The sequence below is a fragment of the Branchiostoma belcheri genome, unplaced genomic scaffold (assembly GCF_001625305.1).
Source record: "Branchiostoma belcheri isolate BF01 breed outbred unplaced genomic scaffold, Haploidv18h27 scaffold7, whole genome shotgun sequence".
NCBI lineage: Eukaryota > Metazoa > Chordata > Leptocardii > Amphioxiformes > Branchiostomatidae > Branchiostoma > Branchiostoma belcheri.
In genome coordinates, this window is record NW_017804353.1 from 333,549 (window position 1) to 349,058 (window position 15,510).

At 37.8% G+C, this 15,510-nt stretch overlaps 1 protein-coding gene across 3 annotated transcripts in view; it reads left to right on the forward strand.

Annotated features, from left to right (window-relative positions):
• LOC109484703 (heparan sulfate 2-O-sulfotransferase 1-like) overlaps nucleotides 1-15,510 on the forward strand; it is a 96,265-nt gene that overhangs the window by 17,932 nt on the left and 62,823 nt on the right. The gene's annotated exons all lie outside the window — the stretch shown is intronic.

A 15,510-nucleotide genomic window follows, 5' to 3' on the forward strand; every position in this document is an offset into this window, starting at 1 on the left:
CTGTGCACCCAAAATTGGAGCTGCACCTAATTTTGGACTATAGGTGCAGGATGCAGTGTATGTGTCAGAAAAAATAATAAAGCTTCAATTTGTTGGAAAGAACAGCTTGAAGGCTTGAACACTGTTCCGGTCCAAAATTTGGTTCACCAACAGATACATTTTTTTCGGACCAGACCCATACTACTTTTCTGGTCTGTATCAGTCCATCTGGACTAGTACCCACCTCCAGGTAAAATACTACTCTATTTTAAGAATGGGTCTGTTTTCTGATCCCTCCTCTAGTTGTAATTAGAAAGTGAGAGCCGTAACTTGGCAATGGCCTCCAGCCTGGGCATTAGTGGCTAATTTGTATTCCGCCAAATGGCTACTTCTGTTGTACGGCCTCTCGATTACTGCGATGTAGTAACAAGATTTATAAGCAAAGTTCGACTCGAGAGATAACCTGGAAAGCTTGCACGATAATAACGTTACTTCCCCCCTTCAATTGCCCTGCACGAGCAAATTAGCAGTAAGGCCACACCAATTCAATTTCTTGGTTAACGGATTTGCCCGCTTCATTTTTTTCTGATTTGCATTAATAAAGATAAAAATTCAGAATCAACTGTGAAATGCTCATATTTTGTCCTGAACAGTTGAAAACAGTCCTTTTCATCCTAGTTCTTACAGTTATCCCATCTTTCAATGCAATGGTATCATTAAATAAAAATCATCAATTTTGAACCAGCGTGGTGTGTTGACTTCATGTCTCCTATCGTACCATTTTGGGCCATAATAGGATGCCTATAGGCCTTGTTTTTTTTTTTTTTTTTGCCCGCCCACTCCATTATATTTCTAGAAAAATCCGTTAACCAAGAAATTAAATTGGTGTGGCCTAAGATAGAAATGTTGTCAGGGTGAATAGCTTCATCTCCCCAGCCAAATTTGTCTAATTTGTCCCAGATTGCGAGACCTTTCTCTGCTAATAGCGAAGCCTCAATCACATCTCGTAAAGTGAAAAAGTTCCATCAGGAGTTGTTATGTACGTTGTTGTGGAGCGCAGCGGTTTTGAGAGAAAATTTATGGCGGCGCCTCGTTTTGTAACCTTTAATGATGGTTCTGTATGTATAATCTATTAGCAATTTGGTGTGGGTTTGACATTGGTGTAGCAACAAAGCTGTCAAAAGCTTGAATACCGTACACACAGTATGTTAATGTCTACAAATTTGTGATTACAATGTTGTAAAGAAATTATTATGTACTGAATTTTCTGCAATTCTAAAGACTTAAAAGTTTAGGTAAAAAAAACGCCTGCTTTTGTTGAAATTGGTTTAGCAACAAAGCTGTCAAAAGCATGAATTGCACACACAGTACATTAATGTCTTCAAATTTGTGATTACATGATGATTGTAAAAAAAATGTTGATCTACTGAAGTTTCTGAAATTCTAAAGACTTAAAGTTTAGGTAAAAAAATTCCTACTTTTGTTGAAATTGGTGTAGCAACAAAGCTGTAAGAAGCTTGAATGGTACATGTACACACAGTATGTTAATGTTTTCAAATTTGTGTTTACACTGTTGTAAAGAAATTAGTATCTGCTGAATTTTCTGCAATTTTAAAGACAGTTTCCAAAAGTCACAAAAATTCCTGCTTTTTTAAAAATTGTTGACTAGCAACAAAGCTGTCAAAAGCTTGAATGGTGCGTGTACACACAGTATGTTAATGGCTGCAAATTTGTGATTGACAATGTTGTAAAGAAATTATTATCTTACTGAATTTTCTGCAATTTTAAAGTTGGAAGACTTTCCGAAATTGAAAAACTTCAGTTCCCTACTCTTTTAGTACAAAACTTCATAGCAGTAAAAGTATACTTCTATGTTTAGTGCATTTTCCATCATCAGATTCTTGTCATATAAACTACCTTTTATACTGTAGTTGCTATCTGGTTTTACATCTGCTTATTTTACAGGCAGCATTGGAACTTGCCCCAAAGCTCTACAATGAATTACTTGTCGGCAGATACAAAATATTCCAGCACAACAGTCTTGGGGTAGAAAAGTTACTGTATAATATATACATTTATGTATTTTTCAAATGTATCTTAATATACATGTAAGTAAGAGAAATACAGCCCCTATATCACATCTGTACCTTAGCTTGGTATAAGTCACAAAGATATGGCAATTATGGAGGAGAATTCCTAATGAAATTACAGTTTTGCATTCTATTCAATTCAATTCAGTCTTTATTAAACAACTCGCAGACTTAGTCTGAATTGTGTTGCTCATTACAATATTCGTTTACAAGTATACATTAACATACACATTACAGATTAAAATATATCATAACACACAGAAGAGAAGACGTCTGTGCCGTTGGGTCACTCAGTGTACAAGATACTGCAGACCCGATAGATAAGTGAAGTCTGAGCGCAAGTACTATATTGATTACTTGGCGTTTAACAGTTCAACTAAATAAGGAATTGGTGAGTTCTTGTGACGTGCAGACCGACAGAGTGGAACATCAACATTCTGAGGGCAGGATTCCAAGTATCCTTGGATGTTTTTTGTATCATCTGTTTTCATTTATGAATTACATGTATGGTTGTGGTATGTTTGCTATCTTATCATCTAAACTAAGGCCACACCAATTTAATTTGTTGTTTCTCGGATTCGCCTCTTCATTTTTTTCTGATTTGCAAAAAAAAAAAAAAAAAAGATTCTGGTTCTGAATCAACTCAAAAATGCTCATATTTTGCCACCAACAGTTGAGGAAATTCCTTTCTTCCTAGTTGTTACAGTTTTTTTCCATCTATCAATGCAGTGGTTTGATTAAAAGTTCTAAATTTATACTTTAAATTTTAACCCAGCCTTTTTTGTTGACTTCATGGCTCATATTGTAGCATTTGGGGCTATAATAGGATGCCTAGACCTGTTTTTATTTTTATTTTTTTCGCCCTGTCGCTTCATATTTTTTCTGAAAAAATCCGAGAACCAACAAATTAAATTGGTGTGGCCTAAGTCTTAACTAATGTGTAAACCTGTCTACCATATATATGAGTTCCAAAATTAACTAAGGCTAGTCACATATAAATGTAATTTCAATAATAAATATTGTAATGTGTATTGGGTAATTCTGATTTTATGCAGTAATATGATACATAATTGGATATTTATGAGCTTTTTGGAAAAATCTCAATTTCGAAAGGTAATAAAAGGTGTGGTGTTCTAATCTTGTAACATGGACATTAGATAAAACTTACAATCATCAATGTATTATAATATTTATGATTGATATGACAGAAAATAGTCAAAGTCAAACCACACGTACATTGGGCTGTTTTGTTTTTGGCATGATGTACATGTGTTAATGTGTGTAAAAATGTGTTAACGTTGCACATGAAAAGCATTATGTACATGTAATTCTGCCAAGTCACATACATTGTACGTATATATGTCACTGTAAAAATGCATCAGAGAGATCTCCAATACAACATCCCCCAGTACCCTGTACATATATCTAAACTCTTAAGGTGTTACATACATTGTACCTGGGGGATGCAGCATGCCAGAGATTTGAGAAGTTGAAATACTGGGTGCATGTGCACCTTAGTGCAGCCAAATTTGGAGCTGCGCACCCTATTTTTTTCTGTGGGTGCACTGGTGCACCCAAATATTTTTGTAGGTATTTTTGGATATATCAAATGTATTATAGTATACAGGATATTCTTGGCATCTGAGTGTCAAAAAAAAAATAAAATCTTTGTTGTAATAGTTGTTTAAGACTTGGAAGTTAGCCCCCATTTCAGAATTAAGCTCAGCAGTCAAGATCTGTAATTAGGTTTCGTTTTATATATTGGTGCATCCCAAAAAATTTTTGTGCACCTAATTTTGTAGGCTAGGTGTCCCAGTGCACCTACATGTATTCCCAAAATGAATTTTGAGCCTGGTGTTTTTCCATGTAACCTGGCAGATAAATGAAGGGTATATTTGGGATCAAGGATTGTGATTATAAAAGCTACTTTAACTTCCATGATTGGCCTCAAATTGCCTAATTTGCATTCCACGAAGAACCCTCAAAATATCACCGATAAGATAGAGACTTAGAGACAAGACTTTTAAATTGCAGAGCACATCAACCCAACGTATAAATGAACATCTACCCTTTCTCACAACTAATCCTGTGGAGCCAGAGAAATTGAATACGAAATCTCGCTCGAGATTCGGCGTTGGGTTTTTGCGCACATGTCAGATCGCAGGATCGCGCCCACAAATCCGCGGCGCGCTCGGTAATAAAACCAATTTGCGCCGTCGTGATGAGATTGGTTTTCTCGCATGACGGCAAGTTAAAGCAATTCTGAAAAACGGCACGATTCAGGCGCGCGGTACGTGTGATTTATTCGGCGATCACTCCGTCACTTGTCAGACAGGCGTAGAATGTCCAAACTCTGCATTTTTTTTTTTTTCAACCTTTATTTAACCTTGAAAATGTACAGTACAATTTCGTAGCAGTACAAACTCTTCGGCCTAAGCCGTTTTTCAAGAGGTCAAGGGGAGGCAGGTCAGGGGTCTTTGCATATTCTTCAGTTCATTTACAATTCGGCGTATAATTACAATATAAATATATACACAGTAACGTTATACAATAATGCATGATGTACAAATTGACTAATAAACTGGTGGACATACCAACCACTAAGTATCTGATACCAGCCCAGAAAAGAACAAGAAACAGTCATGCCTTCAAATATCAGAGTTATCAACCAAGAATTGAGGTATTCAAAAACTTGTATTTCCCCAGAACTATCGTAGACTGAAACTCGTTGCCACCAAGCACAGTTGAGGCATCATCACTAGAAAGCTTTAAACAACTCCTGCAATCAAATGTGCAAAAATTGAGTGTAACAAGTCGTTCGGTGTGATATAGCTAGCTGCCGCCGCACCGCGTGCTTGCAAAGCTGGTGTGTTACATCGAAGGGCGGTTATACTGGCTAATACCGATACAGATACTTGTCAGACTTTGAGCAGCACGATTTTGAGCCGCTCCGACGTGCTGTGTCAGCCACAATTGAGCAGATTATTCCGCATTTTGTTACAGTCTGCAGAGTGGAAATTAATATCATAAACTGTAGGGAATATGTTACTGAGGCTCTCCCGAAGCAATGAAGCAAGGGTGCTCCCCCTATACCCAAAACCCTAGCACCTCTCCCAAATTGTTTAAATCTAGAGTTTTCTGTAAGTATTTTCATGAAAATTTACAGATTTTTTTTCGCAACATCAAATTAGGAAGCAATAATATCATTATCTGTAGGAATATGTTAGTGTTACCAAGGCTTTCCCCAAGCAATGAAGCAAGGATGCTCCCTCCTCTACCCAAAATCATAGCACCCCTCCTAAATTGTTCAAATCTAGAGTTTTCTATTAGTATTTTCATGGGTGCTCCCCCTCATCTAAAATCCTAGCACCTCTCCCAAAATCTGTATCTGTATAGCTGGTATAACCACCCTTTGGCGTTATACACCAGCTAATTATAATGTTCAAGTTCTTAGTATTTTCATGAAAACTGACAGATTTCTTTAAAACATCAACAGATTAGGAAGCACCTCTCCCCTAAAAATTTTTGGGAAGACCCCAGGTTACTGTTAGACCATTGTGTGATACAACTAAGTGTATTTTTAATCTGTAATTATGAATGATTATACATGTAGTATTGGCAGTCAGTTTCATAATGTATCGATGATGGAATTTGAGATAAAGAAGTTACGGGGGGTGAAACAAAGGACAGGCATGTATAAATTATGATACATGCCAACTGTAATACTGTAATAGCTACTGTTTGAATAATCCACATTGCTATTATGAAAAAAATGCCGAAGTTAATATCTTTCAAACTTGCACATAGTTACAGTGTGGTCACATTCACATAGGCGGTCCTGGTTGCAATTTTGATGTCATAGAATTTCTAAGCAGGCTGTGCCACTGGTGCAATAGCTCAATAATGTAGAGTGCTTGCTTTGTAACCGGGAGGTTATGAGTTCAAATCCTGGCTGGGTCACATCAAAGACTTTAAAAATGGTACATACTGCTTTCTAGCACTCAAAATCTATGAGAAAGAGTATGGGAAGGTCAAACACACAGCACTACCAGCGGACCAGCCCCCTGCTGTAGTGATTGCACAACTGTGTGGCCCAAGGGCTACAGAAATGGAGATGGGCACCACCCCTACGCTCTGCACGGAGTGGAACGGGACCCTTTTTTTTTGTAACAGTACGAACGTGTGACTGACAAGGATCTCAAATAGCCTTTCCATTGTTTTTTTACAAATATTGTACGGCAATCCAAAATTTGCATGACTATCCAAGTTTTAAGAAGTTCCTCAGTCACTGCTTGTACTATTCCATCACAAAAAGTTCTGAATGGACTACAGTACAGTATGTTTTCTCTAAAATCCTATTTAAATTCTTATGGGATGGATTTCATTTTATATTTCTATCACACATTCTCTATTCATAGAAAGGATTATAATGGCTTAAATATAATGCATTTCCTATTGTGAAATTCTTGATTACATCAAAAAAGTTCTGAAAGGACTACAATATAATCCTGTTTAAATTGTTATGGAAAACTTCTCCATACATTTCTATCACTCATTCTCTATTCATAGAAAGGATACTTAAAAGACTACACAGTAAGTTCCTATTGCGAATTCTTGAGATAAACATTGCCGGAATAATACATCGCCATATTAGATAATGATTGACATGAGGAAAGATTGTTCGGAATTTGGTATCATTGCAAATGATCTCCCGGACTCCTAACGTACGACGCGCACGCCAGGTCGCATAACTATCCAGCTTAATCACCCGTTTAGTTAAAAGTGGAGAGGACGGAACCGTTCCCGGTACGTGATTAGGGGGGATTTGGGCCGGGATCGGACGGGTGATTGGAGATAGGATCTTAAAGGGGTAATTTTGAGTGCTGGATTGGAGAGCGGGATCGATTGGCATAGATCCCGGGTTCAGTGTCGGTCATGCCTTTGGCATGCATGTGCAATTGGTCTGCATGTACATGAAGTTAACATCAGGTACACATCGAGCTTGTTTGTGCTTTCGAACATCTCTGGTCTTCCTCATCATCAGTAGTTTGTTTGTTTGTTACTTTGGCATGCATCATGTGCAATAAGGCCGCATACACCTGAAGTTAACATCAGGTACAAATACAGGTCACTAGGTTTAGGTACAGGACCAGCTTGCTTGTTTGCTTGAGTTAAAACTTTCGATCCAACACAACAAAGTTTTCTCACCTAGAGCTTTCAACCAGTCTCTGGTCTTCCTCATCAGTAGCTTGTGTGTTTGTTTGTTTGTTTGGCATGCATGATTGTGCAATAAGGGCTGCATACCTGAAGTTAACCTCAGGTACAGGTACAGAGTAAAGAGACTCTCTCTCACTCTTTCACAACCAAGTGTTTTATTCACTGTGCCGCGACGTTTCGGTGACTGTCTGTCACCTTCGGCTGCTGGCTATATTACACTGATCGACTTGTTACACCTAACCCTTGAACATCTAACTCTAGACATTGTTTAAGGCTATCTAATGACAATGCTCCTACTGTACTTGGTGACAGCGAGTTCCACTCTGCGATAGTTCTAGGAAAGAATGAATTCTTGAAGACTAGAATGATTGATGATACCTGCCATTGCAGCCGACAAGTTTTACCTACTCCTGTCTAGTCTCCTTCCCTCCTCACATTATGGCCTTAAGGTCCAGGGATTGGGAATCAAGATATTTGACTTATTCCCTTCATGTAATTTTGCTTCTACTGCAGGATTATCAATCACAATTGAGACAGCAGTTTTCTTTGAAATTTATTACCCTCCATGTAAATGGGGGGTATTGTTTTTACTCCGTTTCATGTTTGGTCTGATATCTGAAGATCGGTGAGAAGGAACTGTATGATATTTGGCAGATTGATGGATGGGGCCTTGGAGATTGTGTAGGTTGACTTTGAGCACCTGGTGATTGACCTTGGTACTGCAGTTTAATTTTTTATTCTATTGTTGGCACGTTATGGTCCGTGTGTGCGATGCTAAGGTAGCATGTAGTTGTGGTTACAATGGTTTAGTGATGTAAATTTGGGCCCCCTAGCTGTTTGCTTTGAACCGGAATTGCTATCTCAATGTCAGATTGTTTGCGTTGAATGATCTCAGAACCCGGTGGATGGTTGGCGATCATTTTTGGTATGTGGGTAGACGCTGATTGTCTTTGCGTTTTAGCGTGCATTAGCAGGTTGTCGTAGATTTGCATTGCTTATTTAAAAGGATTTTCACATTTTCACCCCTATTTCATAATAGGATGGTCTGTTTGACCCCAAATTGGTACAGAGTGTTTTTGTTTATACCTCCAGCTGGCAGGTCAGGCCAATCTATTTTTACCTCTAGACGTCTGCAGGAAATATATCTTATCTTTAATCGGTCATTCAGCAGGGAACTGGGTCATCTGTGGTGCTTGAGAGGTCATTGACCTCAAACAAACCATGGTAACAAGACACTAAACGATTGCACATGACAGCTTGGGCAACCCCTTCCAATACGAAGTGCCACAACAAAATTCTTAAAGGATAGACATCTATAGACATCTATCATTCTGCTGATAAAAACAAAGTTTGACTCATAATATCTCTATTAAAATACACCAAAAGATTACAAAATAACAAGCTATTTCATGGAGGGACGATGTCTACGACTTCTCCTTGTTTTTTCTTTTATTTGTTTATTCAAAATTGTTACAGAACAATACAAGGAGTGAAGCAAGTTTAAACTGTAATTTCCAACACAACGAATTGGACTCACCCTTTTGACTCACACAAATTTGTTGTGCTGGAAATTACAGTTTAAACTTGCTTCATAATGATTTCTACCAACACAGATGAACTTTCAAGATAATACAAGGAGTGCACTGGGCAGCAAGTATGCTGACAGCGTGCACACCTACAAACATTACATGTAACACAGAGCATATATAGGAACAATAATAAACAGTTATAAGTAATGCATAAATAACATTATTAGTAAATCACACGGTTTTCTTGGCTGTCAATGTTGTTAGTGTAAACACTAGATACATTGTACAAGATACAATATGTAGCTATTGACGATGGCAATTATTACAAATCACAGACGGAAGTTATTGGAAAATTCCTTTTATTTTTGACAGCTGCATTCTTCAAAGTGAAATCTGATCTTTTCTATGGGCAATAAACAAATTTTTCAATGATTAGTACACAAAATCACAGAAAAACAATGGACATAATACAATTGGGGAAAATTAGGCACTTAGGCATTTTTTTGCATCAACTTACATACATGTAGCTGCAATGGTTCATTCATTCATTCATTCATTCATTCAAAAATTAACATTAAAATAGGTTTTTAATTGGTTATAAAAATGCATCCAGTAATCAAATGTGTAAAGCAATGAATCTAATGAAATATCAACAGAGATATGATCAACCAAAGTTAAGCTTCTAAGCTTAACATGTGTATGCAAGTGTTGCATCAGTCGATCCGGCAATCAACCAGCCTGACTACTGAGACAGGAGATATTTGATTATGGAAATCAACCGTAAAAATGACTGAAGAAGCTTTAGATAGTTCAAGGATGTTCTCAGTATAAATTGTGTTTCTCCAATCAAGCTCCAAATCAGTTGGAACAAGCAGCCTTAAGCAGATGAGTTCTCCCTGGCTACCTAAGAGCTTACAGGGCTCAAGATTCATTTTTGGGAGTACATTTTTACATGTAATGTTATGTGGACTGGAGTGCTCAGAAAATATTTTGATAAAGTAGAATGACAGCAAATTTTGATAAGTAACATGACAGCAAAATCTAATAAGTGCAAACTAAACTTACCTCAGTAAATAATTTCATCAGGTTGGTAAACGAATTAATAGTCAGAAAAGTTCTTTGATCACAGTCAACCATTTATTTTTCACGAAAGCTGACACAATGATGCACTATGCACCAAGTAACATCTAGCGTCAGTGCACAGTAAACCAGCCAGAATTGCCCTGATGAAGATGACAGACGGTCATCGAAACGTCGGCTTGTGAAAAATAAATGGCTGTGATCAAAGAACTTTGCTATTTAAACTAAAGTTAATACAACAAAGAAAAATTAGTATTTCTCTGGAAGGTGTCAAAACTATACACAACAATGTACAACTCTATGTGTGTAACCTACACAAATACCTCCATGTAGGACTAGTGGTGCACACTACGGTAGTACGTGTACTAGGGTTCTAGCTAGGATTTAATTTTAGCGTAGTGGCACTGGCCGCATGATGAGGGAGCGAAGTGGAGTTTTTAAAAATTTGAGCTTAAAAAGAGGCCATTTGAGGGATACCCAAAGGGACAAAATGTTATTTCTAAGGTATATACAACTGTATCATTAATTGGTAATTTTGCACATTTGATGTGGCATTCTTGAACTAAGAAATAGTGTCACAATGCCCCTATGTTGTACTGAAAATTAGCATATGGGGGTAAATTTATAGCGTAGTGGGTCAAAATTATAGCGTAGGGGGGGAAATTTTAGCGTAGGGGGTCAAAATTATAGCGTAGGGGGCCCCTACGCTACTTTGCACTAGCTAGAACCCTGCGTGTAGGTGCACAGCTCTATTTTCAGTGCACCCAGTGTATATTTCGAGCCCTGTAGAGATAAATGATGATTGAACTGTTTTCCTGAAGGAGAAAAAAATCTTAAGCTTTATTTGTGTAATCAATGCCTTGGGTTATTCAGGTGGCAATACAGCCAGACTTACAGAAATGTGTGCTCTGAGATCCCCTGACATATTACCTGTCATTTGTATCAAGGATGCTGCTTAGAGGAAGACCTGGAAAATATAATAGTCTGGTAGAAATTGGTGGAAACCAGAGAGGTGTCATCAATCTTTGTGTGGTAAACACAGGTTGGTATCATCGCTGTAACAACGTAAAGGTTGTGGGTTTGAATCCCAGTGTTGTACCCTTGGGAAAGGTAGCCTCCGTAGCAGGCTTATAGAACTGGGGTTTGGTGGTCTTCGGCTGTTTTCTGATTAGCCCAGTTCTAAAAAAACGGGGACAATTCAACTAGGCCGGCTATGTTGTCTATAGTATATGCAATCAGAAAATAGCACATAAAAGCTCCCAAAGACCATGAAGACCCCCCAAAAAACCAGTTTTTGGCATGCTGTGGAGGCTATGGGAAGGGCCCTTTACACGTATTTTCAGACTCAGGTGAAAATAAGAACCTGATAAGTTGTAGAGAGACACAGAATGTATGTTATGTGATCATCATAGTTCTGTCATTTGATCAAAAGGTACATTTAAGTACAAAACCAGTTACTGTATAATGTTAGATGTACGTGTGAAAACCTACATTTTCCTTACATTTTCCTTACTTCATGTTTCAGCATATAATTCAGAGAAGAAGCTTGAAAGTGTATGAATTTTCAACACATGTGTCATACAAGCAATGTATGCACATGGAAAAGAAAGACAACCCTGTCCTTGGTGCTGATTGTGTTATCTACTAAATTTGGTATGGCAGATGAGTGAGTTATACATGTGAGTATTAAACAGGGCACTTAAATACATGTATGAATTTTTAACACGTCATACAAGCATGTACATGTACATGGAAAAGAAAGACAACCCTGTCCTTGGTGCTGATTGTGTTATCTACTAAATTTGGTATGGCAGATGAGTGAGTTATACATGTGAGTATTAAACAGGGCACTTAGATACATGTATATGCACTTGAATACAGAAGAAAAGTGTTTAGACATGATGTTGCTGCTCCCAAGCACACTACATTTAGACAGGAATACCAGGAACCAAACCTGTGTGCCTTAGATACCATGTCTGTTAGCCTACCAAAGCATTCATCTATTGGCAGTACCACTATCAGCATGTTCTAACTCAAACTGAAACTGCAAAAGTTAACTTTAATGCACTTGTACATTAGGCATGTATGAAGTGAAGCATGTACTTCTTAAGTAGCTCATCCTAGTCTTATCTCCTCATCTCCCATTAACGTCTTTAGGAGATGGAAAAGTTCTTCCAGACAAGATTTAAGGTTTTTCGCACAGTCTGACACCTAACGTTCGGGTATTACTCCAAATGCCAGCAGCACTCTGGCTGGCACCATCCTAGTTGGCTCAGGTCCTACGGAAAGTGGTGGAAATGGATTTTCCATAGTGCTAAGAATCGAGCACCCGCAAGGAATTCTTCCTACGCGAGTGACGTTCCCACGCGTTGGATTGGAGTCACAGTGAGGAAGTGAAATTCCGTAAGGGAATGATAGGGAATCTTTACCGAGAAAGGGGCGCGCCCTGTGCTTCCACGATTCATCAAGGGTAACATTTTTTATTATCGCGCAGACATCCCGACTCGTGTGAGACCAGGGGGATGTTGTCTCATGAAATTACATGTTGAATTTACTGTCTGTGTGTATCATTGACTCTGCCCCTGATGTGAATTTTCAAATGGAGAGAAGAGAGTGATGGATAGTTTGCATATACATGTAGAAATGCGGAATTTTATCTGAAGGACATACTAAAATTGGGAGATCGTATTACTTAAAAAAAAAACTTAACTACCATAAAATCTGTAAAAGTTAGAACTATGTCATGTTCATACTGAAAATTGGGAGTCAGAGTGTCTATGATTTTTTTTAAATCTTAACTTACTAAAAGTAATCTCAAAGGCTTTGAATTCTCAAATGGAGAAAAGAAAGTGAAGGGATTAATCAGTAAGAAGGCATTATACAATGTAGAAATACAGAAATTTCATCTGACGTGTAGAACTACATGATTACACTGAAAATTGGGAGACTGATTTTTTAAAACTTAACTACAGAAAGTAATCACAAAGGCTTTGAATTTAGAAAGTGAAGAAATATAATAATGCATATACATGTAGAAGTGCAAAATTTCATCTGAAGAATGTTCACACTATAAATTGGGACAGTGTCTGATTTTTTAAAATCTGAACGTCTGAAAGTAATTGCAAAGGCTTGGATGCTAGAACTTGAGACATCAGTTATTTAAGTTTCAAGTATGTCACTAATTATCTTTAGTTTACCACAAAGTTTCTGTCAACTTTATATTAGATGAAAATTTAAAGGAACAAAAGTGAAAAGTTTTTTTCTTCAATTTGCTCTAAATTGAATGAAAATTTAGAAATAGCCCTATTAGTCCAGAAATGCTCTCATATCCCATAGAAAAGCCATTTGATGCACAATTTGGTCTTTAGCTCAGCCACCATGGGGATATATTGAATCTAGCAGATATTGCTGCCTTAAATAAGGTTCTATGTTTATCCATATAACAATCTACAACAACACCTTTCGTGACCCAAGGATAAGAAAATATAGATTTTTTGGCACTTATTATATCTCTCCATCCCTTCTCGATGCCATTTTTCAATTGGCAAATATCATATAGCCAGACTAAGGCTTATTCACAATCTGTATCACACTTCTCGCAAAGTTTCTGAAAGCCGAAGTAACGCCTGGGGCAAATTTGGAGCAGATTTATTTTACACGTCGTCTGGTTAGGGATCTGATAGCAAGTCGGTCTCCTGTGCGCGTTTATCGCGGCAGTATTTTCACATCGCATTTGGTTGACAAGATGAGTGCGAATGATGGACTACTTTTCTTCAGGCCCTGCACTGGCGATGATCCCAGCGTCTCATGGATGGTGACACAGGCGAACACAAAGGAAACTTTTATTGAAAAAGAAAACTACTTTAAGTTACTACATGTCTTTATATTATTAAACCTTACCTTTCATGTAAGTATATACATTGTATATTAAACCTTACCTTTGTTGGCGGAGGAGTTGTTTTCCTTTCCATTTGAATATATTGGAGTCATAGGAATTGAGGGTGAACTACTCAAGGAATACCGGTAGTTACTCAAACAACTGGTTGAAAACTATCAGACGTTTCAAGTAGCAGCCACTACTTTTTAACTTTATTACCTAACCTTCGTTTGCAGAGGACCTGTTGTACATGTCCTTTCCCTTTGAATACATATTTTTTGAATACATTGGAAGTGGGGGGTTGGGGTAGTATACAAGGAATACATGTAGTTACTCAAGCAATTGGATAGATGTTGAAAATTGTCAGACATTTCAGCCATTGGCCACTACTTTTATCAGTGACTAACAGAATCTGTAGTTGAATAGGTAGGGAACTCACTGCAGTAGACTGACAGGAAGATTGAATTGGACGCAAAATAGTCTCCTTGCAGGCGATGAGAGTACCAGTAAATGGTATGGTGGAAGAGTCTTTGGAATTTTTCTTGTATGATTATTAACGTTGAAGGGATAACTGTGAAGAAAACCAGCCTTTGAACATTTCTGACTAGATTCACTGTAGCAGCATTTTCCTCTGAAAAAAAAAAACTGATGATCTTTGCTGACTCTAATTAGCACAGCAGGAAAATGGCAGCAAAAATCATTGTACTTCCTCTGCACTTGTTGAGAAGCAGCCAGTTTCCAAGCCTGCCCTGTTCAGATAAGGCAAAAAAGGTGTTCTCTTCATCTGATAGATTGCGTAATTTTCTCGCTTTACGACACATTTTTGGCAATTGCCGCCGTTTGAGGCATATTCATGCCCATGATTGTGGGGGAAAACATTCCAGGGAAGGTGTTTTATCAAACGATTACAGTCATTTTTGCCGTACAAAGCTAGTTTAGCTACATGTGTTTGGATTACTGTGCATAAAAACTGCCTGAGGATAGAAAGCACCATCTACTTGATCTGTCTGTATCTTTGGCATAAATTAGACCATGATCGATGTTATGTGTACTATTATGCTTGCAAAGAAGTCTGCTAAAGTTAAACGGATAGTAGATTGTGTAGTTCTTTCTTGCCTAAGTTAGAGTGAATTCTAACCATCACTCTACAATGTACTTGAGATTAGGCTCTGTATACTCACAATGCTTTGAGGTAAATCAACATGCTAGGTCTTTGTTACGACTCACGTTTCTTACTTCTTGAGGAATCATCTTCTAGCATTGTGAATGTCCAGGTATTTTTCTAAACAAGTGGTTTCTATACTGAAACGTTTATTAAAGCATTATGTACAATTTTCTAACGTCACATATTAGGTTGATACCATATACTATCATGTGTAAGGTATATAGCAGGTAAAGACTTGCAAATCTATCACTGTATCAGTTCAGAACCTTGAAATTCACCACAGCAAATCCTTAAGAGTTTAATTTCTTGATGCAGGTTTTTCCCAAAATCTAATCACGAAAGTTCCTTTGGCCAAGACCTTTCCTACTAACACCAATAAACTATCACTCTGTTGACGTCAGAGTAAAGGGATTTGTCGTGAATCCAGGTACCGATTTACACCTGGGTGGAGTGAGGAAAGTCGCGTGGTCGTGTGAGATCGCCTTTCCCAAGGATGTAACGTCTAGCCAGGATGGAACCCATGACCTCTTGAGTCTTGTTCCTGTGTGTGTTGGCTTAAGCCTAGCCACTTGG